A 27573-nucleotide genomic window follows, 5' to 3' on the forward strand; every position below is an offset into this window, starting at 1 on the left:
TGAGTTTATTGCTCTTACGGTATATGAGATACATGTTTTCGCATATACATTGAGGTATTGCATGCACCTAACCACATATGTCCTAAATATTTTTTGATAACTTGTGTCTTTAACAATGAATCGAGATGGTTCTCCCTAGTGAGGAAGAAGAAGAAGCCCCTGTACTCCAACTTGATTTAGGTTTTCATGATAAACATGAAGACATGATCTCTGAATTGCATGTTTTAGCTTGGAGAACAAACACTAATTGGGCTGAGTTTAGACAAACTACCACTACTTTAAGAGAAGAAGAAGAAGAAGAGAAAGTACGATGTATCGAAGATTCTTTGCACAGAGAACAAGAGAAAGAATGCAAACGACGACAAGCCTTGCAACCAACTCCCACACTTCCGGAATAAGACTTTACACTTATTTTTCATCAATTCCACTTATTTCATGCTTAATTTACTGTTTAATCTGACCAATTTGTGAAATTGAGTGAAATTTCTCTGATTTGCAGGACTTGCTAGGAAACTACACACTTGGTCAAGGAAGCAATGCAATTTGTCAAGGAAACTGCGCACTTGGTGAAGGAAGCAGAGCAGGTTGGTCAAGAAAACTATGCACCTAGTCAAGAAAACTACGACCTAGTCAAAGAAGCAGTGCAACTAGTCAAGGAAACAGTGCAGTTGGTCTCTAAAGTTGCATAGTTGGAAGGTATAGGAATTTGCAGATTAGGGTTTCATCAATTAGTTTTCAAATATTTTAATTTGATTTTATCAAAAATTTCAAGGGTTACTAATTAGTTTGTGTAGCATCTTGGCATCCGTGGGATGAATATCAAAGCAAATCTAACAACTAATTTGCTGGTGCAGGATGATTGTCAAAGATTAAAATCTCAAACAAAATTATCTGATTGATTTTTCATTAGAATAACTCACATTTCAATTTTGTTAATGGAATTGACACGAATTGCCTTATGTTTAGCTTAGTGCACAACTGCTTTGTTTAAAAGGAATGAACTTTTGTTTTTCACGTTTTGAGCACTTGCTCATTCTATAGGGTGGGCCCACTATTGCATCAAGTACCTTTCCACTCGCATTCAAGGTCTTGGGAGAAATGGAAAGGTGATAACGACACTCACATTTCTATTTTAGTAGAGGGATATCTTTGATTGGGGATTTCATCACCTCACAAAGGTATTTCAAAATAGGAATAGCTCTAGGGATTTCATCACCTCTTAGTGATTTATGAGCATTATCTCTATTTGGGCAGCTATGTAAAAGTCTTTTCCAAAAGGTTGCTTCCATCCAGAGTGGAATCTAAATTTGAGTCTTCTGATAAGGGTTATTAGAGCTTTAAGTAGCTCTCTTTGCAAAATATGCATACTAACTTTGTTCCTCAAAGAATTATTATGAACCACTATTCTAGTAGACCAAAAACCCTTGCTTTCTCGTGTAGGATGTCAGACCTCCAAAGCACATTGCCACTATTTAGTGTAGAGACAAATGTCCCTCAATTCATAAGATCTTTGAATCTTTGAGGTATGATATTTTGGTACGCCTGAGAAGTGTGTGTCATGTAAGGGGGAGCCAATGTTACCAAAATCTCTATCTGTTCGTATTGTTTCAGTATTTGGAGAAATTTGAGTGGGGACTCAACAAGTAGAATCATCTTTCCAACCTAGGCAACGTATGCTTAAAAAGTGTTTTTATCTGTTAATGCCAGTAAAATCTGGGCTATCATAGACCCCTCTCTCAAACTCTAAGTGTGTTTCAAAGTCAAGTCACAAACAACCATCTATGCTCACTTTGTCTTATGTGACTGTTCATGCTAAACATTTTCAAAATTCAAACTTGTCCTAAAGATTTCAAACATTTTCACCCAACAAAGAAACTTGTTCAACCTATCAAATTGAAATATTGCAAAATCTCTATTGGGAAAATGGTGTCTCAACCTTGCATTTACATGAGGTTACTATTTATAATAAGTTTTTGTTTGAGCACTAAATGGTGTGAAATTCTCCCAAAAGCTTCTGGTTGGCTAGATAAGCATGTCGGTAAATTTTCGTCACAAGATCATAGCTAGTTTTGAAGATATTAAAGTTTTCATTTTTGGAGGGTTCGATGAAAGGTTTAAAATTAATTTTGAGGACTTTAGGGGCTCCAAAATTCCCTGAAAAGTGGGTGTAAATAGTGTATTATTTTATGAGGTGATAGATCACTTTGCGAGATTTCTAGTGCTTCAAACAGTTCGTCAACCGAACACACAGTTCACAAGTTATGGCCTTCAGAAGTTTAGATTCCTTAAAGAGGAAATATAAATTGCATTAGACACATAAATGAGTTGTAAAAGGGAGGAACATGTGCTGATGTGTGTTTTGACATGTCATAGGGCATCTAGAATGGAGATAAGGTCAGCTCTATTTTATTGGGTGGTTTTAGCCCATGGTTTTGTAATACCGTTTGACGGTTTCTTGTATTGTATCTCCTATATATGAGGTGTGTGAGATAGAGGTTATGTGGAAGAGTCTTATGGCTATTGAGTTACCTCTGAATCTCTAATTAGTGGTACTTCTGTGAAGAGTTGTGGGGTTTTTCTCCCGAAAAGGTTTTCCCCATGTAAATCACTATGTTGTTGTGTTGTGGTATGTATGATATTTTATTTATTTTTATTAAGTTTCTATAACTACTATAATGATCTATAAAAGTTTTTGGATTACCATCCTCTCAAGGTTAGTGTAGGAATTTGTTTCGCTACTTAACTTCCTTACAATCTCAAATTGTCTCCAACATTAGAAAAATTATTTCAACTTTACATAATTTCCATTTTAGAGTTGTATATGTGCATATCCATCATCCTAAAGTCATAAAATTTGCATGTCATAAATTAGCCCAATTCTTAAGTCCACTCTCATATTCATATCATCTCATATTAGCTTGCATAATTGTCCCAATAAGTCTTAAGTCTTTTCACAAATCTTAGGTCCATTTCACTTATCTTGCTTCATTATAGCCTGCATATTCTCACATACCATAGGTGTGCATAGACCCTTAGGTTTGTTTTCATCTCTCCTAGATCATTTTAAAATATTTTGCACTTACATAATTGTCATAAATCCTTGTCTCAAAGCATCTTAGGATAGATTTGTAATCTTTCCTTCATCTTAGAATTATCTTTGCATAGTCATCAGTGTACTTGTTAGTATCATTATCCTCATTTTAGACCTCATCATTTCCTTGGTATCATTTTTCATCTTGCACTTAGATCTTAAAATCAAAAATCTGGAATCCAAAAAAGATCAAATCTTAGGATCGAACCTTGTATTATTGTCAAAGAAGTCAAAATCTTGTCAACATCCCTTTTCAATTTCAAAGCATTATTCAGTCAAACCCAAGCTCATCAGTCTAGCTATGAGCATGACACTATCATAATCTTGTCCTTTAGAGGTCTTGACTTCATTGCAGTTTTATCTAGCTAACTGTTACAAGTGTGCTTGTCGTTGCACCAAAAGATCGACCTTTTAATGTCTGATACAACCACTAGACTTATAGAATCCATAGGAGGCGGTTAAGCATTGTTGAGTGTCCTGACCGATTCAAAGATGACTAATCTCATGGGACTTTAGACTGCACATGAGATCTAGGAGAAGCTTAAGACCTTGTATGAAGGAGATAAACAAGTAAAAGTTGCTAAGTTGCAGAGTTTGAAAGGGAAGTATGAGATGTTGAGAATGGGAGAAGATGATAATATAAATTCCTTTATGGCTAAGGTGAATGAACTTGTCCTAGGTATCAGATGTGCCAATGGAACCCTTGAAGAAGATGAAATTGTTGCTAAGGTTCTAAGATCATTGCCTCATGCTTACAAACATAAGGTAGCTGTTATTGATGAGATTCAGAGTGTGACCACTGTGACAAGAGATATGCTGGTTGGAAAGATTGTTGCATTTGAATTGAGTGAGTTTGGTGAATCACATGGAAAGACTGAGACAACATTTAGAGCATTTGTATCTGGAAAGTAGAAGTATGACCCTAAAGAATGTAGAATATCCAGATATGAAAGAGAGAAAAGAGATGGAAGAGCAAGAAAGAGAATTGGATGAGCTTAAAGCATTGATTGCTCAGAGATTGCCTAAGGGAGCCAGTAAGTATGATGGAAAATTGCCTCTGAAATGTTTCTCTTGCAATAAGATAGGACATTTTGCTTCTAGATTTCTGGAGAGAATGTCTAAATATGATAGGCATGATAAATTTGATAAGCATGATAGGAATGATAGATATGAGAAGTATGATAAGCCTTACAAGCCTAACCAGAAGTATAAGCATCAGAAGAATTGTTATTATGTTGCTGATGAAGGTGTTATAGATAAAGAATTAGAAGGAGCTGAAGTTGTGTTTATTTCTATTAAAGAAGATAGACCGATGCATGTTGATTCCACAAGCTGCTAGAGTTGAAGAGAAAGATGAATGGGTGATTGATAGCAGTTGTTCACATCATATGATTGGTGATAAAAGCAAATTTGTGAATATGGAAAGGTATGATGGTGGGATAGTAAGATTTGGATATGACAAAGCCTATGTGATTCGTGGTAGAGGTTCTATTTTCTTTGATGGTAAGCATAAAACTGATGATGTCTTGTATGTTGAAGGTTTGAAGAAAAACCTTTTTAAGTGTTGGATGAATGGTGGACAAAGATTATGTTATTCAATTCAATAATGGAAAATGCAGAATCCTAAATGCCTCTATTATAAAGATTGCATTAGGGACTAAGACTGAAGGTAATATCTTTCATTTGAATGATAGTGAGAAAATTTGTTTAATTGCTCAGATTGATGAAAGCTAGTTGTGGCATAGGAGAATGTGACATGTTAATTTGATTCAACGATTAAGATCAGTTCTACACAAGTTGTTAGAGATTTGCCTAAAATTGTTAATCCTGCTAATCCGGTATGTAAGGAATGTCAAATGGGAAAGCAAACAAGAAATTCTTTCAAGAGTAAGTAGTGTAAATCTGATGGATTGCTAGATCTTGTGCATACTGACACATGTGGACCTACAAATATCAGAAGTGTGCAGGATGACATATATTTTATGTTACTGATTGATGATTATTCCAGAATGATGTGGGTTGTCTTTTTGAAGGAGAAATCAAAAGCATTAGATAAATTCAAGATATTAAAAGGAAAGGTTGATACTAAGACAAGATTGAAGGTGAAATGTCTGAGATCTAACAGGAGGATAATTTTGTTCCTGTGAGTTTGATTCATTCCATGAGAAGCAAGAATTAGAAGACAATTATCTGCTCCTAGAAGCCCACAACAAAATGGAGTTGTTGAAAGGAAGAACATGACTATTTTGGATGTTGCAAGGACTATGCTGATTGAAGGGAATGTTCCAATGATCTATTGGAGATAAGTTGTTAGCACTATTGTTTAAAAATTCAACTGAGTGCATATAAAAGGTGATACCGGTAAGACTCCTTATGAGATATGGTTTGGTCATGTTCCTACTATGAGATATATCATAATCTTTGGAAGCAAGTGTTATATCAAGAGAGATGACAATATAGGAAAGTTTGATGCAAGAAGTGATGAAGGAATTTTCTTGGGTTATTCAACAAAGAGCAAAGCCTATCGGTGCTACAATAAGAGATTGAGAAAGATAGTGGAAAGTGCAAATGTGAAAGTTGATGAAAACTATGGGAAAGAGATTAGAGCATGCAGATATGATGATGATTAGGATGTTGTTTTAACACTAAATTAGACTGAAGAATCGAAGCAGAATGATCTAGTAGAGACTGTTATTACAAATGTTGTTGTTGTCGGTGAAGAGGTACAGAAACTTGAAAATCACAATAATCAGAAGACCCCAAGGTATGTAAGATTGAATCACTTTGAAAATCATATCATTGGAGATAAAAACAAAGGTGTGATGACTAGAAGAAGGTTGGTTGCTGAAGAGGTATGTTTGATATCTAAAATTGAACATAAAGATGGTGTTGAAGCTTGCAAAGATGAAAATTGGTTGAAGGATATGGAAGAAGAATTGAATCAGATTGAAAAGAATGGCACATGGGAGCTTGTACCTAGACCTAAAGACAAGAATGTGATTGGTACTAAATGGGTATTCAGGAACAAATTGAATGAAGTCGGTGAAGTTGTCAGAAACAAAGCAAGATTGGTATACAAAGGATATTCATAGAAAGAAGGAATTGATTATGAGGATAATTTTTCTCCAGTATCTAGACTTGAAGCTATTAGACTATTTCTTGCATATGCTTCCTATAAGGATTTCAAGGTATATCAAATGGATGTCAAGTCAGCCTTTCTGAATGGTGATCTTGAGAAAGAAGTATACATTGAGCAACCTGATGGGTTTTCATTATCAGATTATGGAGACATGGTATGCAAACTGAAGAAAGTTCTTTATGGATTGAAACAAGCCCCTAGAGCCTGGTATGCTAGATTGGATAAGTATTTGCTGAAATTCGGATTCAATAAAGGTATTGTTGATAGTAATTTGTATTTGAAGATTGAGAATGATAACATTTTAATTGTTGATTTTTTTGTTGATGATATTATCTTTTGAGGAGATGATAACTTGAGCATGAAGTTTGTCGGTGATATGCAAAAATAATTTGAGATGTCTATGATAGGAGAAATAAAAAAAAATCTTAGGATTGCAGATTTCACAAACTGGAAAAGGTATTTTTATATCTCAAACTAAATATGTGAAGGAATTGTTGAAGAAGTTTGGATTAGAATATTCTAAACCAGTTGGAACTCCTATGGTGACTAGTTGCAAATCGTCTAAAAGTGATGAATCTTTGAAAGCTAATCAGACCTTGTATAGATCTATGGTTGGTGGACTGCTATATCTAACTCAAACTAGACCTGACATTATGCATGTTGTGTGCATGGCTTCTAGATATCAATTTGATTCAAAAGAGAGTCATGTCACTACTGTAAAGAGGATATTCAAATATTTGAAAGGAAATGTGGATTATGGTTTGTGGTATCCGAGGAATGATGATTTCATGCTATGTGCTTACATTGATGCTAATTGGGTTGGTGATGTTGATGACCAGAAGAGTACCTCCAATGGTACTTTCTTTTTGGGTAAGAAATTTGTTACATGGGCAAGTAAGAAACAAGATTCAGTTTCCCTATCTACTACTGAAGCTGAGTACATTGTTGCTGCCAGTAACTGCACTCTAGGGTAATTTGGATGAAGAAAATGTTAAAGGATATCAAAGTTCTCTATGATGAGCCTACTGTCATATATTGTGATAATTCTAGTGCTATAAATATGTTAGAGAATCTGGTGCAACATTCAAAGACTAAACATGTGTCAATCAAGTATCATTTCTTGAGAGAAAAAGAGTGAAGTGGAAGTGAAGCTACAATATGTGTCTACAAAGGAACAAATTATTGATATTTTTACTAAGCCTTTTCCTGTAGATACATTTATCTATTTGAGAGAAAAGTTAGGGGTATCTACCCCTCCTGATGGGAACTAGATGCATTGAGTTGCATCAATCTGGTGGACTTTACAATCTTATCTTTTTGTCTGGATTGGTGAGTTGGTGTTGCTACTCTGTTGGAGTAGTCAGTGTGTTTAAGGGGGAGAGAATCGTGATTTGTTTACTTAAGAGAAGAGAGTTTGGTTTTCTGTTTTGAGCATCTTTGGCATTGTTGTCAAAGGGGGAGAGAAGCATGTGAAAAACTATTTTATCTGCTTAATCTTAGGGGGAGTTTGTTAGAGATTTTTTCCTTCTTTGCATTGACAATTTTTTACATTCATACATTGTCATCAATGCCAAAGGGGGAGATTGTTGGACATTGTTGCTGCTATGATATGTTGTTGTCATTGATGTCAACATATTCCTATGGTTTATTGCTCCAGTGATTGCAGATTGGTTTATTGGGATCATGGTTTGGTGTATAGAGTATTTCTAGTGTCATTATATCTTTTTGTATTGGTTTCAGTGATCCAGGAAGCTTAATTGATCATATGATATGATCCGGTTTGCAGTTATTTTTTTTATTAGTACTTTGCAGAGTTTGGTGTTTCCTTTGGTATTCTGGTGTGATCAGGTCTTGAGCTGAGATTTTGGGAGATTGTTTGGGATGTTCTTGTATATCTTTATTTCATATGGTTCATGATTTGGTGCTCTACAAGTTATCTTTCTTAGTGACAATTGTTGTTGTTTGAGTATTCTTGAGGTTTAGATGTTGATCAATGAAGATTTGATGAGTGGTGTTGGCACAATTGTTATTGATGATTCTAACATGCTTGCTGGTGTTTCCTAGTTATGTCCTATTTGTTTTAATGATCCACATTGATCGTTGTGTGAGTTTTTGGTGATTTTCATGATCCGATGATTTTCTTTGTGTTATGTGGTATTCTTGATGGTGTAGCATGTTGCGGTTGATCTTGGCGAGATTTCTAGTGGTGATGCATGTTTAGAGACTTGATTTAGGTCCATGCTATGTCATGTATATAATTTTATTAGTTTGGTGGTCGATCTTTGCATCATGTAATGTAATTTTGTAATTAGGTGTTAAGGGTTCAGCCGACCTTGTTGTCAAGGTTCATGAATTGTATATATGTGTGATAAAGTCATGTAATTTGTGTAATAGAGTGGTGTATGCATTATTGGAGAGTGGTGTATGAGATAATAAATGAATTCATTATTCGGTAGTGTGATTGAGAAGAGTTTTGAAGGGTTGCAGAGAAGACATATGTGCTTAACTGGAACTATCATCATGCATTAAAAGATGTTATCAAATGCAATTCATTCCTTCCGGATTGTTGTCTAAATCTTGTTGTAAGTCAGTGAAACTTCCCTGAGGGTTGTAGCCTTTTGGGTTATTATATTTTGAGCAGTGATCTTTAGGCAGTGAGCCTGAATGTAGGTGCATTTCCCATTGTAATATTTACACATACTACTGCAGAGCATCATCTTATTGTGGGTAGGCTCCTACTATGTTTTTTCCCTTAACTGGGTTTTCCATGTCAAAATCTTAGTATTGTGTGTTGTGCTATCAATTTTCTTACCCTTGTTGTTGTTGCAGTTTATCAGATTTGCATTTAAGGTTAAGTTTGATTATTCGGTGAAAACTGATTCACCTCCCCCCTCTCAGTTTTCCCTCATTGTTGTTGCTAACAAATGGTAATAGATCTTGGTCACAGGTTCAAACCCCTCGCTTGCATTGGGGGGGTATTGTTGCAAGGTGTGCACCCTTGGTCTCCTTGTGTTGTGTAGCACAAAATTTGGGTTTGTGGCATGGCTTAACCACCTCCTGTGGATTCTATAAGTCTAGTGATTGTATCGGGCATTAAAAGGTTGATCTTTTGGTGCAACAACAACCACTGGACTTATAGAATCCACAAGAGGTGGTTAAGCCATGTCACAAACCCAAGCATTGTGCTGCATAACACAAGGAGACCAAGGGTACACACCTTGCAATAGTAACATCCTCGGGATTGTAGTCTCAAAGATCCCAAAATTTTCTCAAGACAACAAAAACAATTTGTGTCACAATATCATCAACAAATACCTCAAGTTCCTTGATTTCAACAATAGGTTACACAATTAGGAACTCAACAATAAATACTAGTAGAACAACTACAACAACAATGTCACCCATTGCTAACAATTTGAACTCGACAACAACCTATCCAACAAACACAACAATTTTAACCTCGGACACAATCCAACACTCAATACCAACCCCAAGTTTATTCTGTGATGTATTATCCACAACAACAAAATCAATACCAAGATACCATTGTGGTACAGTATAGCGACCCATACCAAGGCACGCCAATAGCAAGTACACCTTGATCCACTATTCCTCAATATCAAGAACAACATCTGCTCGGAGGATCATTATATAGACAACAAGGTCATTTAGGAATGAACAATGAACCCCCTAGACAAGGACCTTCTAACACCATGACACAACAAATTAAGAAATTGTCCAAACAAGTCGAAGAATTACAGACAAGAGGGATCAAAAGAAGTTACACACCACATGACCTAAGTCCTAACCCCTTCGACATAAGTTTGTATATGCCTCCTTTCCCCAAAAAACTTTAGTGTACCTAAATTTGACAAATATAGAGGTAAAGGAGACCCAAAAGATCATATTAGATAATTCTATGTGTCTTGTATGGAAATTCACTAAGATGACACATATCTCATGCGTCTATTCCCACAAATTTTATTCAGACAAGCGATGGATCGGTATGCTCGACTACCCGATAAAATTAAGTCATGGAATGAGTTAGCTAAGAAATTCATTTGACACTTTGCCTTCAATATAGACAATGAAGTCACCATGACTAACCTTTGCACTACTAAACAAAAACTGGCAAATCCTTTGTCACATTCTTACAAAGATGGTGAAACTTAGTTATTCAATGTCCATTTGACATCCCTAGGGAGCAACAAGTCAACCTATTTATTAAGAGCCTACTACCAGAATTAATGTATGAATTAAAGATCAAAAATTTGAGTTCTATTGACAAACTTTTCAAAAAAGGGACAAACATTTAGAAAGATCTTGTACAAAAAGAGGTTATCAAAATCTCTAAAGACAATACCATTCAATCCTAGCAATTCCAATGATAAGGGAAAATTTTGGTCTAGAAACAAAAATGCTACCAATGATGGGGTTGTGGATGCGAAGATAGTAAACAATGCGTAGAAAAAACTCGCCTTCAAAGGAGCTATAGCATTGAATACTTGAGAAAACAATCAGTCTCCTCAGAAAACCCAAAATAATGTATCAAATTAACAACAAGATCAAGCAGCCAATACCATGCAATGAAATCAATAGCAAAGACCTCCTCGAAATCGAGACACGCCTCCTCGCCAATTTACACCATTAAGGGAACCTATTGAATCTATATTAAAATAGTTACTTCAATCAAATATTGTACAGCTACTCAAGATCATAAATGAACCAGTAGTAAAACCTGGTTGGTGGAATGACAATCAATACTATGAAGATCACTAAATGAAGGGACATAAAACTCCTTACTGCTTCCAATTGAAACATCTAATACAAGGCTTTATTGACCAAGGTTTGGTTGATATAAATTCTCTAGCGGCTTCCTCAAACATATATCATACCATATTCAAGACTCTATTACTTGATCATGATAAAGGAATGGCCTCTACATCTAATTCTGACTCAAAAGACAATGTTAATTACACAAATGCTTCCCATCAATATACCATTAATTGTCTCCAAATGTTAGATAGTCATGTATCTACAATAAGAATCAAAGATCAAAGTTCTCAATGTCCGATAACTACCCAACGATCTATGGTTGTTTTACAAGGAGCTCCTCCTATGTCACAAGTCACTAGTTAGTATAATATCCTTGATCATTTAGGCAAAACACCTGCACAAATCTTTATCCTGGATTTATTGTGTATCTCTCCTACTCATAGAGAAATCCTTGATAAGGCATTACAAGATTCCATAGTCCCTATCAACATAAATATCGACCAATTTTAGGCCATGATAGGACATAGTGCTCCCTCATGCCCAGATACATTTAGCGAAAATGATTTCCCACAAAACAAGCCTAATCACAATGACCCATTGCATTTAGAAATATTTGTCCATAACACTAAGATAAGACAAGTCTTGATAGATGGTGGAGCATGATTGAACATTTGTACATTGAGAGTTGTCATAGGTCTCGACTGCTCTAAAAGTAACATTGATCCATCAAAGAAGATAACCATCAAAGCTTATGATGATGCAAAATGCCTTTCAAAGGGTGTTAATGTATTGCCTATCAAAGTTGGTCCCACCACTAAAAGTATAACATTATAGGTCTTGGACCTTGATCTTCCTTACAACATGATTCTAGGTCACCCCTAGATACATGCCATGAAGCAGTCCCATCTACCTACCACTAATGCATAAAATTCTCGTACACTGGAACACAAATCACTATTCCTGAAAATCTAGATCCTTTCCAATTTCGTGCTAACTTAAAAAGAACATTTTAACAGCAAGTACCTATAAACAAAGAATATTTTTCATCCAATGACACTTCTCGGGACATGAATCCTCAAAAATTGGCTAAACTGTCTAAAGGAAAACTCAAAATTGAAGATCGAGGATGTAGAGAATACACTAGGGTAGAGACATTCCACATCAAAAACTTTGCCTAGTTCTCCTACATCCTATAGAAAGCCACATACTGTGAAAAAGGAATCTAAAGTCATAATTCAGCATAAACCTCCTACTACTTTCACAAAATGGGGAGACCATAATGAAGAAAAAATTGAAGAAGATGTATCCAAATGGATTTACAAAGATGAGGAAGATGTTCCACCTATACAATTGCCTATAGAAAAATATGGTAAGGGATTCCCATCATGTAGAAAAAAGGTTATGACAGACATAGTGGTCTTGGCACAAACAAACAAGGAATTATAGAGCTTGTTCAGCCAAAATAATGACATCACACCAGAGGACTTGAATTTAAACCATTACAAATTGGTCCTTCCAATACTAAGTTAACCTCCTATGAAATAGGATGTACTCCTAATGATGAAAAGACACCTAAGGAGCACCATAGAGAACCCAATTCCAATAAGAAGGAATGGGATTCCTATTCATCTAGTTCTTATGCCCTAGAAAATATTTTCATTGATCTAGATGACTTACCCATCGAGGTAAAACATGCCAATATTCCCCTTCCAAAAAAACCTTGTCATAGATCTTGGATTATAGACTTTTAGGATACCATCTCCTCTTTTGAAGAAGACCATATTGAAAATAATGTTGATAGTGATGTTATCGATATCCATATCATGACTTTCACCTTGGCCACACTAGACCTGTATAATATCGATGATAACATGCCCTTAGTCCATCCCAAACTTATTAATTGGGACCAACAAGGACTGTTGAGTTTAGAAAATTTTGAGAATTATGATGCCATAGAAGCTTTCCTTGAGTCTCATGAATATATATTACCACAATTTGGGGAATCAACTCCTTCTTCTAGTAAAAAAATGATAAAAATGAAAGCAATGAGTTTCTTGGTAAAAACCGTAAGGCACCTCTAGACATTAAAAAAGTAAAAATAAATGACATATTCGAGGGTGAAAACCTTTCTAAGGCACCCAAGGATGGAAGAATGGACAAACCCCTAGTAGAAAATGCAAAGTGTCCTCTCCTGGTGGAGATGACAAAAGAAATCAATCTAGATACACTAGACAATCCTAAGGTAATTCACTTTGCAGCCTCATTATCAGAGCAAGAAAAGACAAACTCCATCACATTCTTTCTACAAAAACAAAAAAAAAATTGCATGGTCCTATGTTGATATGCCAGGGCTAGATCCAGAATTATTACTCCATCATTTGCCATTAAAGCCAAATGCTAAACTAGTCAAATAGAAATTGAGAAAAATGCACCCACAAATTGCATTACTTGTAAAAGTTGAACTTTAGAAGTTATTAGATGTTGGTTTCATCAGACCTATTGATTGTGTAGAATGGATATCTAACGTGGTTCTGGTGAGCAAAACTGCTGAGGGCATATGAATTTGCATTGATTTCAGAGACTTGAACAAAGCATGTCCGAAAGATGACTTCCCTTTGCCAAAAATTGATATAACTGTGGACTTAATTGCTGGATATGAAATTATGTCCCTAATGGATGGATTTTTTGGATACAATCAGATCAAAATAGCTCTCGATTTTCAACCTAAATAAACTTTTACATGTGCCTAGGGAACCTATTGTTGGAAAGTGATGCCCTTCAGCCTCAAAAATGTTGGAGCAACTTACCAAAGAGCTATGACAACCATCTTCAATGATTTTATGCATACACTGATGGAAGACTATGTGGATGACCTACTTTGTAAATCACTCACTATAGAAAGTCATCTGGGCATCTTGACTTTGATCTTTGACATAATGGAACAATATAAGCTTAGGCTAAACCCTAAGAAATGTGTTTTTGGGGTTATATCAGGAAAAATCCTAGGACACATTGTCTCTCATTGTGGCATTGAAGTAGATCCAACAAAAGTGAAGCCTATCATGGATATGCCTCCTCCATCAAATCTAAAATAATTGAGAACTCTACAAGGGAAACTACAATCTATCAAAAGATTCATAGCATAGTTGGCTGATAAGTGTCATCCCTTCCAACATTTACTTCATAAGGGAGTAACATTCAAGTGGACCAAACAGTGTCAATAAGCATTCTATTAGATGGAATATTATTTGTTGTCTCCACCAATCTTGATGCCTCCTATTGAAAATAAACCTTTCATATTGTACATATCAGTAACCATAACAAAATTAGGAGCTCTCTTGGCACAACACAATAAAAAATGGAAAGAGAGAGATATATACTATATCAGTCGAACTCTAGTTGGCTATGAATCAAACTATACCATAATTGAACATCCATGCCTAGTAGTCATCTTTGTTACCCAAAAGTTGAGACATTACTTGTTGAGTCACAAGACTTTGCTCATTACAAAGATAGATCCATTGAAATATCTACTCAATAGGGCAACACTAACTGGCTGCCTTTCTAAGTGGGTTATGATGATAAGAAAATTTGATATATTAAATAGTATGTAGACCGCAAGGCTATAAAAGGACAAGCAATAGTAAATCAACTAGCCAAAGCTCCTATCCAAGATGATCACTCATTGTTATTTGATTTCCTAGATGATTCCCTATTCAATGTCACCTCCACTCCTAAATGGCAACTCTATTTTGATGGCTCATATACACAACACGACTTGGGGGCAAGTATCTTATTTTTGACTCCGTAGGAGGATGCAATCGCTAAATCATATAGAATCACTTTTTCAGTGCACAAACAACATTGCAGAGTATGAAGCCTTGGTCATGGGATTAAGAATTACAATACAATGGGACATTAAATATTTTGAAGTGTATGGTGATTCTCAATTGGTCATCCGACAAGAAAATAATTGTAAGAATTTGTCAAAAATAACCAAGATCTAGAGCACAATGAATAACACACAAGAGAGATGTAAAAGATTGATATGAACAAATTGTATTCTCATCAACATACAAAATATGATCGATTGGATCATTACATATAATGTAGATGAGCTTGTTTATAAAGGTAAGGCCATATGGATATGTGAGCACACAGTCATGACATGTGGCCCAATGAGAAACAAGGGTATGTGAGGGTAGATAGGAGAAATAATAAAATATTCCACAAGAGGTGGATGACCCACCAAAGGTGGAATGTAACAACAAGATAAGACTACAAAAGGTATAATTTCTCCTTCAAGCCACTTCCCTATGTGCACACTTCCCTAAGTGTCTCATATGAAAACTACAATAAAATGCATTACACTAAGTCAACTTAAGTAAAGTGTAATTATGAGACATAATTTACACCACCACCCCCCCTTAAGTGCAACTTAGGGAAATGTAGACTCAAGCTAACAATGTAAGATGGGTCTTGTCTACTAGGCTATGTTAGGTACTCATGTACAAATGCAATACATTCAAAGCAATGCAATGCAATCTCTCAAAAAAGGAGAAAGGGAGAAACCACATGAGAAAAAACTCCCCCCCAAAAGAGAGATGAAAATACAAAAGAATGCTCAAAGAAGAATGAGAAGGACAAAACACCACATGAGAAAAAATTCCCCCCCATAAGATATGAGAAGAGAGGCCAAGTAACCCCCCCTCCCTCTATGCAGAATGTGCACCAAAGGTAGAAGCTCAAAACTCAATGAAAAAGCTGCTCCACAATTGTCGAACAAAATCCCTCTCCTTAGGAAGAAACAAAACCAAAGGTGTATCCATGAAGTCTCCTCAATCATGAAGGGAAGATGTAGGAAGAAACCTCAAGATGTATGGAGTCTCTAAAAATTTCTCAAGTGTTCCCATGTCGATGTTGAAAGTTGCCCCCTCTAAATAAAGTGCACCAGTCCATACTACTGAAAAGGAAAATCCAAGATCTAGTGAGAGATGAATGTAGAACATCATCCAAAGACTCACATGTATCCTCTAAGGATAAAGAGACCTCCTCCAAATGTTGTACATAAGTATCCACAATCATGTCGACCTCAAAAGAATGATCATTAAGAGAATGAACAAGAGGGTCAAAGTGTTCCCTCACAGCAACTAAAGAATGATCATCTCCATCAAAGAGAAGATAAATATCATCAATGATGTCTCCCAAATCTACAATGTAGGACTCCACAAACCTACTGTAATGTTTGTCAAGTAGTCATCCCAAGGAACTATATCTGGAAGACAAGCTATATCTTGTTGCACTGAATCACAAGAAGCCAAAATTGTAGCAACATTTGCATCATCGGGTGCAATAGGAGGAGATTAAATGCAAGGTTCAAGAACTAGATCACATGTGAGAACACCCAATTCCAAGTAACCAAAGTTCTCCTCAATATTAAAACCCACACAATAAGTGTGATCATCATGTGGAAAATCAAACTCATCATAGGAACACAATCTTAAAAGGAGTACAACTGAGATGCATGATCTACCACCCCAGTAGCAATGATATCTCTACTCTCCAAGTCTCTAATGATAACTAAATCAGGTGTGAACTCCACAGTCTTCCTTGTTGTCCCATGATAGATGAAAAGAAGATTGTTTGTCAAATGAGGTACATACAACATATTATTGAAGGAGTTATCCCCAATAGCAATATATCATTTCCCAATCACATTCATATATGTATGATTTCCCATCAAAACCAGTGGCATGATACAAGGCTCAAATGAAGAGAACATAGACTACAAAGATGCCATATGATGAGAAACCCCTTAATCTAGAAGCCATCTCCATGAATCATGACTTGTAGTAGTACAAAGAGCTTGTCCTTTATTTGTCCCAAAAATATGATTCTTTCCTTTATCAAATTCCTTTTCTTTGGAAGAAGAAGCTGAAGGAGACATTCTAGAAGGCAAACTAATTTTATTCTTCTCGAGAAGATGTTTCAATTCACAATATCCTTCTTATAACAATGGTGTTCAACATGTCCTAACTTCTTGCAATATGCATGAAAAAGATTCTCCTTATATGATTTTCCCTTAGGTGAGGATGTAGAATCACCTTGTTGTGGAGAGGATGATTGTGCTTTGGCTTGTTGTGGCTTAGGCTTAGACTACTCCTGGTTCTTGCCTTTCCATTGATTCCTTTGATTCCCTTGATCAAGCACCAAAGCCTTGGATTTCGAAGTCTTGATAATCCCCATGCTCATCAACTTTGACTGCTCTAACATTAAAATTTATGTGAATACATCAAATGAGGGCATAGTGAAAGAACTACCCACTATTAAGTGATGGGTTTCTAAGCTAGAAACAAATGTTGCATATTATGATGGAAGCTTTCCCAACAAATTGTAGACCAACTGTGCATCCTTCTTGTCAATGCCACAATCCTTAAGTGGCACTCTTAGCTCATTTGCCTTAGTGACATAGTCTTGGATTGTATCAAAATTCTTGGGATCCAACAAAGTGAGATCATTATCAAGATGATAGCCTCTAATCTCATCAATTTGGCCTTACAATTTAGCCAAGACATCTCATGCATACTTAATTGTTTTACACTTCTCAATGTGAAAGATGATATCCTTTGACACATACTTCCTCAAAGTTCCAAGAGCCATAATATTTCTAGTGAGCCATTCCATGTGAGCATTAGGATCAGCCTTAGGATCAGCTCGCAGCGTAATAGTTCCATAAATATAGTGAGTTAATCCTTTTTCCATTAGTTTACTCCATGCATCAATTTTCTAAGAAGCATAATTATGTGGAGTTAAAAGTGGAAATTTAGAACCCATAGCAACAACATAAAAGAGCACAAGATAGAGAGAGGCACAAGCACAATCACACAAGACACCCCCCAAATTCACTGAATCAAAGAACCACCCCCAAAAAAGAATGATGATTTGGCACTTTATACTCAGTGTGTGTACAATGGGCCACTTGCAAACAAGAGCAAACTGGACTTCTGATTTCAAGATTACAACTGCCTCAAATAGGCTATACAAGACTCAAACCAATAATGCAAGATATCTAAATGAGATCCAAGCAAATTACAAGTACCAAATAGGCTAAAAAAGACCAAATACTGAAAGTACAATTTCTGCTCAAAATGGTGAAAAAATGATAGCACCACGTGAAAGTAGATGAAAAATAATGCACTTTCAAAAAGAATGGCACCTGAAAAGGAGGTCATATGAGCTTGAATGGAGCTTGAAAAGCTGCAGGAATGAGGATTAGATAGGTGCAGTTATAAAAAACTAAAAATTGTAAAAAATTATCCACCAAAATCAGAAACTAACCACACCACTGCGAAGAGCATGAAAAATTATCCCAAACCAAAAAACAAAATGCACTTGAAAAGGCCCCAAAATGACCAAGATATGAACCTCTGAAGTTGGACTGCAAAATTAAAAAACTCACTAGAGAGGGGTCAAAAAATTTCAAAAAATGGCTGATGTTAGTATTTCACAAGATTAAATTCGATGGTCGTATGGTCGCCATGGCTAAAGTACCTTCCTATGTGGCAATACAGATGTTGACATCATCAGTACGAATTACTGATGTGGCTCTATATGGACCTCAGTGACATGGCAACTGAGGTGGTTGTATGAATCGTTGATTGGGAATTACAGTCGGCTGAAGTGGATGTATGGTTGGTCTATGTGTGCACTGATGTGTCTTACTAACATGTTAGTTTAATGTGGTTGATTGTGCACATTAGGCTATTGAAATTGGGACACGTGTCTGGGTTGTTGAATAAGTTTGTGCCCCATGGGAGAATTAGCAAACATCGCATGGTGCCCTACTGATGATGAAGGCAATGGGTGGAGTCAGTAGGTGGCATGATGAAGGGCACTGTTGACAATGCACCCAATGGGGGTCGTAGAGAGTAGGCAATGCCAGTGGTGGAGTCTGACGGCAACAGATCTTGATGCATAATGGGAGGCGACTAGGTTGAGTTCAAAGGCCAACAAGAGGACTAAAGTGGAGCTAGGGACCAAGGCGAGGCTTGGATGGAATGAGAGGCTGGAGGGAACCAGCAGGCGTGAGTGGTAGTCGAGACTAGAGGCTATGAGTCCCGGCAAGAGGAGACGTCAAATCACGACAGTTAGTGGATGATACAAGTCATCAAAAAAATAGTACGATTGCAAATACTATGACAACAGGAAAAGAAAGATGTACGGGGGCGGGGACAAGAGTCCCTCCCCCAAAAATAATATATATATATATTAATAATAAAAAAAATTACATATATAAAAATGCGATAAATTAAATATAAGAGTTTTGAAAATAGTTTGTAGAAAAAAAAAAGATTTAATTAATTTTTTTTGAAAATCCATACCATCGAGAACTTTTTTGCCCCGAAAAGACCTTTCACCAAAAATAGCTAAATTTATACTTAAAATTCATGGAAACAACCTCCCAGACTCAATGGCAAGGTCAAAATTGATGTAGGATGCTCCCAAATTGTGCTGCTCCCTAGATCTAAAAATCAAACGCACCAAGATCTCTCTAAAAAGACTACTCAATGAAGCCCTAATGGCTCTGATGTCATGTAAGAAAATGTCAAAAATAGCCTAGATCTAGAGCGCAATGAATAGCACAAACAAGAGAGACAAGATTGATAAAAAAAACTATATTCTCATTAAGATACAAAATATGATCAACGAGATCATTACATATAATGTAGATGAGCCCACTTATAAAGGCAAGGCCATATGGATATGTGAGAACACAACCATGACATGTGGGCCAATGAGAAACAAGGGTAGGTGAGGATAGGTAAGAGAAATAATAAAATATTCCACAAGAGTTGGATCACCCATTGAAGGTGGAGTGTAACAACAAGATAAGACCACAAAATTGGAATTTCTCCTATAAGCAACTTCCCTATGTGCACACTTCCCTATGTACACACTTCCCTAATTGTCTCATATGAAAACTAAAATGAAATGCATTACCCTAAGTCAACTTAAGTAAAGTGTAATTGTGAGACATAATTTACACCATCAATGATGAATATGAAACAAAGGATGAGAAGCTCATTCTTTACAAAAAGTTGGTTGATTTCTATAAAACAAGGTTTGTTACAATTACTTTCAGTCAAGTACCATGACTACATAAAAAACCTACAGATTCTATGGCTACTATTTCTTCCATGCTCGATATCTTGTAGAATGTTACCAAATGTGAGTTCTTGGTTTAACAACTCTTGATTCCGACATTTGAGATTCCATAGTTTGAACTCATGTGTGAAATTGTTGGTCCCAATTCCCCTTGGTACCAAGACATCTACAACTATTTCAAATCCCAAACATTATCTCCTAACTTGTCCAAAAACCAACATCACTCTTTTATCAATCAAACCACTAGATATGTTATCACAGGTGACACCCTATATTGTCACTCTTTCGACCAAACCCTCCTCGGGTGTCTTGATTCTGAAGAAGCTCAAACTTCTTTACAAGAGGTCCATGATGGTATTTGCAAGGGCCACTTCAATGGTTTAAGTCTTGCTAAGAAGTTGACAAGAGAAGGATACTATTGGCCTACCATGGAACGTGAAGCTCACACTTTTGCAAAGAAGTGTTGTAAATATGCACCAACACAAGAACTCTAACCTATCATATCTCCTTGGCCCTTTTCTTAGTGGGGAATTAACCTCATAGGTAAGATTCACCCTACCTTTTCCAATGGTCATAAGTTCATTATCATACTACAGAGTACTTCACCAAATGGATTGAAGCCATCAATATGACCTACATTACCGACACACAAAATTCCAAGTTTATCCTAAACTATATCATATGCTGCTATGGAGTCCCTTTGTCTATTGCCACTGATAATGGCCGCCCTTTCAATAACCAAGATGTTAAGGAACTCTATGAGAATTTTTATTTCCAGCATTGCTTTTCCTCTCCTTACGATCCACAACTCGTAATGGTCAAGCTGAGGCATCTAACAAACCCATCATAAAAATACTTAAGATTGTCAATGATGTTGGTCGCGACTGGCATGTGCAACTCAATCCCGCCTTATGGGTATACTAAACTAGTATTTGCACATCTATAGGCGCTACACCTTATTCCCTAGTTTATGCTACTGAAGCCATTCTTCCTATTGAGGTTGAGATCCCTTCGTTGAGAGTCTCCTTGCACAATATCATTGATGATGAAGAATACAAGATATCTAGATTGCATGACCTAGAAACATTGGATGATCAACTCCAGACCGCTCTAGTTCATCTATAATCATATTAGAATTGACTCTGTAGAAACTATAACAAGAAAGTCAAAGGTAGGCATTTTGAAGTCGAAGACTTGGTCTTCAAGATGAATCCTACGAATCAGAAAGAAAGGGAGAAGCCAAGCAAATTTGAGCCTAATTGGCTAGGTCCCTATGTGGTCATTGTAGCCTATAGATCTAGAGCTTATGAGCTAGAAACATCAGAGGGAGAACCTCTATTTGAACATGTAAATAGAATGTACCTCCGCAAGTATTATACTTGAGGATATATGTGCCTAAAAAAAGTTACAAAAAAATTGATATATGATCTTGAAAAAAAGAACAAAAAAATTGATATATGATCTTGAAAAAGGAACAAAAAAAATTGAATATGGATCCTGAAAAAAAAAAGAAAAAGAAAACAAAATAGTCAAGAAAAATCATTCGCCCATTAGTGAAAACCTAGTAAACAAGCACTCTAGTTAAGTATCATGGTGAAAACCTGGCAAACATGCACCACGTGTAGAAGATAATTTCTCCATCATCTATCGTCACTCTATCTGAATCTTATTCATATCCATAATAGATTTCATATCTACCTTTCCATAAACCCCTTTATCTCTTTATGGCCTGAAACTAGTTGATGTTCATTGCCTTACCTCAGTGCAAACCAATCTTGTATATACACTCATTTTGGCCATTGTATATAGTTTCACATATTAGAGGCATCCATTTTATCATGATCAATAAATGGAGTCCTTCTTGCTGCAAGATCAAAGAATGACACATGTACATAGCCCAAATTTCCTAAAAAAATCCTTAAAATTGCAAAATGTCCTGAAAAATCCTAAAAATAGCAAAATGGCTTGAAAAAATCCCTAAAAAATTGCATAATGTCGGGAAAAATAGATCAAAAAATATTCAAAAAACATCTTGAAGACATAAAATAACCACAAAAACCCCAAAAATTTCAAATCAATAAAAAATCCAACAATCATCATTTTTATTCCATCAATAAACCTATCATTTGCAACAGACAAACATTAAAGTAGACATGGATGAAAAACCTGCAAAACACCGCGCTTAACAAATCACGTATCAATAGACAACCTATCAATTAAAATCAACAATTAGATAGATCAACTTGTTGTATCAATCAACCTATCAAACTATCCCTATCTGACTTTCATTTGTCTTATATAGGGTACAATATGCTTAAAACTAGAATGTGTTTCTCTTATACGGGGTACTTCATTCCTGAAGCCAGACATCATGACTGTCCTATCAAACAAAAACTATCAACTTTGACAATAAGATCAAAATGGTTTTTGGCTCGCTTGGTCTAGTGAGTCTTATCTTTCTTTGATTTATCTTTGATCATGTTCTTATGCTACTCAAGGATATCCACAAGTGATTAGAGTGGTCGGGATGGTTCATGATCTTCTTGTTTTGTCTTTTTTTTGTGGGATGTTTTCATGATGTTATGAAATAGGTATCTCTTGGGTGTCTATATTGGTATGTTCACTTCGTGACTATCACACATACCTCAACCCTTAACACACACTCCCAACATTTCAGAACTAATGAGAACATTCTTTGTCTACAATATGTCTGTTTCTTTGTAAAAGGATCACATTATTGATCTGACCTCATATGTCATGAGGCAATGTATCCATTTTTCCATATTAAATAAAGCTCTTTGTTGCTAATGGTGCATTTATTAAATCAAGGTATCATCACTACTAACCTTTTCTCCATCTAACTCTTCTTTTCATTCTAATTTATCATACATTGTCTAACGTTTTTCCTTTCTTTTGGTTAGCCCTTCTTTGATCAGTCCTTGTCATCTTCATCATCTTGTACTCTGAAACTTAAGATAGTAAGCATCTGCATTCATAAAACATTAGTCCACATGCATATCATAATCATTTGCATCATCTCATCCTACATGCATAATTCAGTAACATCACAAATCATTTATCATATCATAGCAAAGATCATAAAAAGAACATTGCACACACACACACACATAATAAAAGTGTCAGAGTAAATAGTTTTAGTCTGTCATGTCAAAATAGAGCTCACAAGATCACTACAATCTCATAAAGTTTCTACACATATCTGTAACTACAAATAGAATTTGATGCTCCCTTGCTCCTCCTGACCTCTATCCTTTTTTAAGGATGAAGCTCCTCTTGTCTCCACTCTCATTTGTCCTGGTAGCCTCAAAGGTCCTATCAACCCTATGTTGATGTGTGTCCTCTGTGAATGTGTCCTATTGCATGACCTTCTCTATGATCGATATGATGGTTCTCTCTGCTCTGCTAGCACCACACTCTCATACAAATCTCTCCAATATCTGGTTTCCTTGGCTAGATTTCCTATGTCTTGTATAGCCTCATGCATGCCCATGTTTGTGACACTCTAGATGAACTCCTAAACTGTCTTGTCCACTCTCTGTTCTCTAGCCACTATTGTGTCCTGAGAAGCTATAAGTATAGCTCTCTCTGTTGCGAGTTTGTCCCTATCTAAGATCATTTGTGCTCCCTCTACCTCCCATGTTGCTTTATCTATTGTTGTGTCCCAACATGATATCAAAGTATCCCTCTATGCTAATAGTGTATCTCTCTCTACACTCCATTTCTCCATTTACACTCTCAACCTATCCATACTTGCAATCTATTATGCTCTCTTAGCATCCCAAGTTGGCTTGTCACCTTGAAGAGATGTTATCTATCTCTCTAATACCGAGATGTTCTCTCTCTAGTACCTCACCTCTCCCCTAACTTCTCCATCATCTAGAATGTGCTCAAACTTATCACCTACTACTATATCCTACATAGGCTCATCTGATGGATACTGTGTGTCATCCATCTGATCCATCGATGTGGCATCTTGACCCTCAATACCATCCTCATCATTTGACTCAGTCCCTCCATCCTCCTCATTTGACCCAGTCTCTCCATCCTCATCATCTGACTCAGTCCCTCTGTCCTCCTCCTCTACCTTAATATTCTCATCCTCATCATCTAACTCTGTGTCCCCATCCTCGTCTAACTTGGTCTCCTCATCCTCATCCTCCTCATCCTCCTCCATCTTTGCCTCATCTCATATCCTCCTTTGTCTCTCTGATAATGGCACTCTCGACATTGGAATATCTAGATAAAGGCACTAGCTTGTGCTCTGCAAACCATCTATCATAAGCTTCTATCATCCCTGCATTTATACCTCTAGCCCTGCAATCCACTGTCTAGGTTGCAACTACTCGAACTCTATGTAAAAGCTACATGCGGCATAATAATTGGTCCCCAGTCTCCCACATCTCACTTGGATCGTGCATAATATGTTGTGCCTATGGGAACCTCTTGTTTCACCCCAAACTGCCTTTGAACCCTCTCTAGTAGTTGAACCTCTATAATCCTTTGTCTCCTAATGGTCCTACCTATCATATACCTCTCCTTTTTGCAATATGGAAGATGATCCTCATCATCTGACCAACCCTCACAATCCTTGTATGGTCTCCATGTGAAATCTCTCAATAAATCGAGTTGATGTCTCTAGTACAATGTTTGACCCAATGGCCCCTGTGATAGTGCTCCATCATAACAATATACATATGGATGTCCCGATCATACTTACCTATTTGGAATAGGCTTGCACACTGCTATGAGATCAAAAGCCCACAAATGTAATAGAGTCAACTCGTTGCTAATAGTTAGAGTCTGTTTGTACGCCACCTCGTGCAGATGAAAGTATAACATGCCTAACATGCATGGAGCCCATGCAAATATCATACCCTCCTTAACTATCTACTCTAACACTCATCCCCATCTGATAGGAAATCCATGACCTCTCCTAGTTGCAGCTACCAATCCTGCTATAACTACACTTATGACAATCACCAATCTCAAGTGTTGTGTTGCCATCATCTCCCATCTAATCTCATAATCGACAATCCATAGCTCATTCTCATCCACCCAAAACATTTGGATCAATGCCTATCTCCTAGTAGAAGGCTCATACATGGCTAGCTCCCCATGAATAGGAATCCTGAGTATCCTCCAGACATCCTCCAATGTAACTATCACCTCTCCTATCGATAGATGAAATGAGTTTGTCTTTGAGTGGCATTGCTCTATCAATGCAGTAATCAATTCCCTATTTGCCCTTACCTCGGACATGGATGTGATGTGATATAATCCCAAACGTAACATACATTTGTCTCTCGTGTTCCTACAACTGATGACGCTTGATGCTAGACAGGAAGGTTGACTCTCGTGTGCATATAAAATTGGTAGATTCTCCTACAATACAACAAGGCATGCATTAAGTTAACCTAATCTCTACCATCATGTTTTCCCCATCAAAACCCTAATTTTTTTAACCCTAATTTGGTATCTTAATCAGAAACCTGATTGATCAATCCCAATTCTATCCAACCTTCACCATAAGTCAAACCCTAGCTCAACCTAGTCTATCACCAATAAATCCCTAGCCCTAGGACACCCTCTATATGCCTTTTGCTTAGGCAAACTATGTAATTTTATTGACCAACAGTGCATTTTTCCTAACCAACTACACAGTTTCATCAATCAAGTGTGCAGACCTTACCAACTGCATAGGTTCTCACCTAGACCCCCACGACATGCAGAAAATTAACCCTAGAAAAGCATGCTCAAATCTCAAATTTACAAGTTTTGGGGTACATACCACTGGTCCTATGCCCTCCAGTCACTAATATATTTGCACATGCTCACCAAAATGAGTCTCCCTCAAAATTTGCACCACCTTGTTGAATTCCACTTCTTTCTAGAGCTCCAATTCTTCCCAAAAAGAGAGTGCAAATGAGCTCTCTTCACCCTCCCACCCCCTTTTATTCCCCTCTTGCCTGCCTAGATGGACTTGCATGCACTCCCATTTGCACTAGTCACAATTTTTTTCACCTTCCCAAGCTTGTATCTTTTGTGTCTTAGCTCTTATTTCACTTTTTTTCACGATGTTGGAATCCTGGTCTCATTGTTGACAAATTAACCTTTTTTCGAGATTTTTTCGATCAATTTCTCGAGGAGGCACCCTTATACCCTACCATGTCAAGGGAATGTTTTATGTGATTTTTAATTTGTATCTTCTTTGTAATAATGTTCTAAATCACATTGTCTCAAAGATGGGCAAAATGTAGATACTAAAAATCTATATCACCTACATTCTTCATTTTTAACCTAATCGTGTGTATAATCTTCATTATTTGTGTGATCTTGTCCCGTTATGCCTTTTCCACTTTTTGTCTGGATGATTTCATTTTCTTCCCATTTCAATTTTATCCTCAAATTCACCCCCTTTGTGTCAAATCATTCCCCTTTTGTTTTTGCAGCGTCATTTGCCTAGTTTTACCCTAATTAGCTCATTTTGCTCCCGTTCTGATCTTATCACTTCACCTTTTCCATTTTTTGTCTAGATAATTTAATTTTATTCCCATTTCGAGTCTAGGATTTCATTTTATCCTCAAATTCATCCCCTTTGCATCGGTTTGTTCCCCTCTTGATCTAGTGATGTTAGTTTTCGACTTAAACCCCTATCTCAATTAGGTTTTTTGGCTTCCTTTTTGGTCCTGGCGCTTCCCGCTTTCCATTTTATGTCCCGTTGGCTTCATTTTGTTCCCTATCCCTATTTTATGATTTTATTTTGACCACTTATCCCACCCCATGGCATCGCATCCGACCCTTTTTCATCCGTTGACCTAGTTTACCCTTTGTTGCTCAGTTTTACTTGATTTGACCTATTTTTCCCATTTTCGCTCAAATCTTTTCATTTTATGTCCAAACCTTTCCAATTCTTTTCAATTTCACCTATTTTGACCAAAATTGACTTAATTTGACCTATTTAAGGTCTCTGGACATCAATTTGACTAATTTACCCTTTAAGGTTTAATTAATGAAGTCCCTTTTTAGTAATTATTCTTCTTTTAATCTTTCATCAATTAACCATTCCCTTTTAATATTAGTTAAATAAATATATTATTTAATTAATTTCAAGTTTCACACATTAGGATAACCTCATTAAATGTGGATTTCAACTTCCTAATAGATAAATCCTTTGCAAGCAAGAGGAAGAGTCCATCCCCCGCATCTTGTTACACTGTCAATTTGCACATAACCTGTGGAGTCAGGTTTTGTAGGAGTTAGAAATGTATTAGTATATAAATAAAGCTCTACCAACCCTCACTCTTGATTAGGTGAGCCCTTCTCAACACCCACTGGTTGGAAAGCTATGGAGGCAAATTCCACCACACCTGTGCATGAGTAT

This window comes from Cryptomeria japonica, chromosome 1 (genome assembly GCF_030272615.1).
Source record: "Cryptomeria japonica chromosome 1, Sugi_1.0, whole genome shotgun sequence".
Taxonomy (NCBI): Eukaryota; Viridiplantae; Streptophyta; class Pinopsida; order Cupressales; family Cupressaceae; genus Cryptomeria; species Cryptomeria japonica.